Here is a 4,716-nt window from a genome sequence, read left to right on the forward strand (position 1 = left end):
ATATATATATATATATATATATTAATAAAATCTAAGTATTAATAATAGTGACAACAATATATGGATAAGAATAAATTAATAACAACTAAATAAGTGATAATAATGTTAACAGTGAATAAAAAAAAATAATGACAATAAAATAAAATATGCATATACAATAATATATAATAATAATAATAACAATAATGATAAATAAATGAAAATACATACGCATATACCTATGTAAAACGATAAGTGATAAAAAAAAAAAGATACTAACAAATGCAATAAAAAGGGGGTGATAATGATATATGAATAGTAAACAAGCAATAATAATATATGTATAAATGATTTAATGACAAAATTGCTGATAATGATATTAACAATATTAACAATGGTAATAATAATAATTTCATACACGATGATTCATAACAATAACAAATAAATGGTAATAAATTAATAACAATGATATAAGCGGTACTTCTCCCAACTTCTCGATGCCTCTTTGCGAGGTGAACCTGAACGTGGTCAAGGCATCGAATGATAGTGAAGCTACACCTCGAGACAGATAAAACAGATGATATCAAACTTCGTGTCGGACGAAGTTACAGAACGTTAACCGCGGTCTGATGAAGTACTGATGCGGATGGCACCAACATAGATAAATAGGAAATTAGGTGGTTTTAAGGTCATAATAGACGAGTTTATTTTCATTACTTAGTGGGATTGAATTATATAAGTCACAATGCACTTTAATTTAATATGTTCGAGCTTACTACTAGCCAAGGTAGTGCTCATCTTAGATAGACTTATACACTTCATTTTCTCTTCTTACAAGATAAGTTTTAGATTTTTCTTGCATTCTTATGTTGTTGGAATATAAACCCTAACATAGCCTCATCATTTTAGAGATTACAATTATTATTATTCTTGCTTGCTAGAAAATTCACGGCGATAGAGTAATGAATTATTGTCTTAATGTTGCACGAGAATTTAACACACACTCAGATTAAAAAAAACAACCAACAGTGACACCATAAGTTTTTATGTGAAAACTATAAAGGAGAAAAACCAAGAGGCTTGACTCAGTTGTAAAAATCTACTATAAGTTGATGATTACAGAGACCACTTGTCCTACAGGCGAGAAAGAGTTACAAAGTTTTCAAAATTACAATGTGGGCATGTAAATGAACTTGCTGTAAGAAGTGGGTGGCAACTAATGACAATTGGTGAAGGCTGGTAGGTGGTGGTCGACGACGGTCGGTGATGGTCAACGGTGGTCGGCAATGATCGATCGTGGTTAGTGATGATCAATGAAGGTCGGCGACAATCAACGGTGGTAGGTGCTGGACTTCAGCTCCCTAAAAATTCCAATTCTTTCTCAAGAATCAAGCTCTTCTCCCCTTCATGAGAGGGGTGGAACTCTATTTATAGTATTCTAGGGGCAATTAATGCATGAATGTGAACCACTTTGCTTGGACGGTCTAGAGAGCTTCATTCGATTAATTGAGCAATATTAAGCTCGCTAGATTTGTCTTGTTGAGATGCTAGATTCAACTATAGGCTTGATAGATTCGACATTCTTTTGCCTTTTTAAATATGTCCAAAAATCTTTCAATATTGGCCTAATGAGCTGATCTAAGCTTGGTTTAACAAAGATTAGACTAATTTTGATATCATTGGGTATGTCTTATCGAGACGATTAGTTTGACTATAAATTTGGTGAAATTGGAGCTCTAGATTACTCTCAATTGAAGTTTGAATATTTTTTGCTCAAAAGACTACCGCGAGATTAGTGTCATGCTTCGAGATTCATGCCATATGATGAAAATTTATTGGTGGCCTATCAGTTGCCCCTATTTTCGGGCGAGTCTAATTTTTTCCGTTGGAAAATATCAAAATCTGGATAGTTTTATTATTACCATATCTTTGTTTATAAATAAGTAAATATATAGATATATATATTTATTTATAATTATATAATTTTTAATGTTTAGTTTGAGAATAAATTAGGCACATTTATCATTAAAGAGAAAGTTCTCGCTTAGTTGGTACTTTGTCCTTTTATGCGTTAGCATTTTTTGAATCCCTTAGCGAGCCGAAGAATTAATTTTTTTTTTTTTTTTTTGCTCCGGGAACCACTGGTGGGGAGGAAAACAAGCAAAATTCGACAATTAAATTCATTCCATTTAATTAATAAAAGAACAATAGCCTTTCTAATCATTTGGTTTGACATTTATTGATGATGATAATGCATTTCTTTGTTCTTTTTTGACGTATCTTTTTAGGTTGTTGTGGTTTCTCAATCATACAAAATTCAACAACTAAAGTTAGCACACACACTTTATAAAATGAAGAATTACTTACCTTTTAAACTCATGCCTTCAAGGTTGTAATCTCTCTGGCTTATGCCTTATAGGAGATTGAATTGAATCGGTGCCTTATGCAGCTCGTAGCCTTCTAAAGTCTTTTATGTACTTGTGTCTTCTTAAGCTTGTAGACTTTTAAGGTCTTTGATATATCTATGCCTTTTGAGGCTTGTAGGCTTCTAGTGTCTTTCTAGTGAGTTCCTTGTCCACTAATAACTTCTCATCGAAACTTGCCTCTTATGCCCGTCTTCCACGGGTAGATAGCTTATCATCGAGTCTTGCCTCTTGAGCTTAACTTTTGCAGCACTGTAGCTTCCTATCAAGTCTTGCCCAATTTGCAGGGGTACCGGATCTTTCCATTGAGTTTCAACCCTTGGGATTAACTTTTAGGAGCATGGTAACTTCCTATTGAGATGCTCTTCCTGAGCATGTATTCTTGGAGCATTATAGCTCACATCGAGTCTTGCCACCTGCGCCCAACTTTCAGGGATATCATATCTTCCTATCGAGTTTTGCCTCTTGTACTTGACTTCAAGGGGGAATGTTTGAAAGAATAATCCATTAAGGGTGTAAGATCAGTTATGAGTTGTATAAGCAGAGATGTTCGACGATATTAACTGATACGACAAAATTATATACAGTTTTAAGTACATATTTTATGCTTATTTTTGGTGATATTGCACTTTAAAGAAGGATATTTTCATATTTTTATTATAGGTATATCAATTTTAGGTATTTGGAGCAAAAATGACAAAAAAAGATAAAATTTGGAGCCAAAAAAGATAAAATTTGATGACAAAAAAAGATAAAATTTGGAGCCAAAACAACGAATTTTGAAATTCCGACGCATGATGAGCCGTTTGACAGAGAGACATCATGCACCAGATTTGGCGCATGATGCACTAGAGATGAATTTTTGCGGATTAAGGCGGTTCGAGACAAATTTTACGCAAATTTTCAAAGGGACACTTGTTCCAAACACCTCTTGGAGTAATTCAATGCATCTAGACACTTTGAAAGTTTTTTTTATGAAGGGATATGTCTCTTGGATCAAACGACACATCTTTTGAATTCAAAAGAGCTAATTTTTTGAGAAAATTTTGGAGGAAATTTTGAATTCCTTTTGAAAGGAGACAACCCCTAATAAAAGAGGAAGACTTCAAAGAGTGAGGAAGACTTCAAAGAGTTGGGGAGTTGGGAGAGAGTTGGAAGGGGGACAAAAAGGCAAGGTGGTGTCGTGAAAGGCAAGAAGAGGAGATTTTCTTCTAGGGTTGTAAGAAAAGAGGGAAGGTGAGAGTTTTCTTCTTCATTACACTTCTAAGATAGAATTGAGTGTGTTTGTAAAGAGATAAAGACTTGGAGAGAACTTCTAATGATTTGCTTGGGAAGGATTGTGAGATAAGTTATGTCTTTTATTTCTTTTATTTTGTAAACTTGTTTCTATATATGAAATTCATGTTTTGCATATCCTTCTCATGAATTATGAGTAGTTTTCTTTATCCTTCTCCCTACTTTGAGATATGTTCTTGTGAAGAATTGATTTTATTTTCTAGTGTTTTAAATGTTAATAATTTGTGATGATTTAAACTTCGATCTTCATTTACTTTTCGATCTAGCCAATTAAAATGTTAAAACATGTTGAGAAACAATGTTGAGAAACATAGGGAAACATATGTTCTGAAAAGGGCTATGATTTTTACAACAGGGGGAGAGTCACATTTGATTTTATGGGAGAGTATGTCATCCATGAATTTGAGTGCAAATAAATAATGAAATATACTTTGTTGGATTTCTTATTGGATGTAGAATTAGAGATTTTAAGGTGACATATTAAAATTTCCAATTTGGTTCAGTTGATTAGAAACTGATGCGAGATTGTTAGCCCTCAGGGAGGGAGTAGTGGGAGCTCTAGAGTGGCAGCCACTACTAGATGTGTCTTGACTATTGCTCTTTTGAATTCAAAAACTTACTAATCCAGAGTTTGGTCCCTAATTTTGTGGTTAGAGGAATGAATTATTCTAAAATGGAATCTGTAGTTGAGGAAAACTCATTAGGAAAAATTATAAAATCTGAATCTTCTTTTGAGACTTTAAATGAAATAAACAATCCTTCTAATAATCCTTATGCCAATTATTATAATCCTGGTTGGAAGAATCATCCAAACTTTAGTTGGAGTAACAATAATTCAAATACTGCATACCCAAAATGGGGAAACAATATTGCAAACCCAATGAGAAACCCCAACAATCAAGGGAATCAAGCTTATAAACCTTATTACCCCTAGGTTTTAATAATTTGCAGAGTAAGGAGAAAAAGTTATCAATAGAAGAATTGATACTGCAAATGGGAAGTCAATTACAAAGTCAAT

Source organism: Phalaenopsis equestris, unplaced genomic scaffold (genome assembly GCF_001263595.1).
Source record: "Phalaenopsis equestris unplaced genomic scaffold, ASM126359v1 Scaffold233376, whole genome shotgun sequence".
NCBI classification, from domain to species: domain Eukaryota; kingdom Viridiplantae; phylum Streptophyta; class Magnoliopsida; order Asparagales; family Orchidaceae; genus Phalaenopsis; species Phalaenopsis equestris.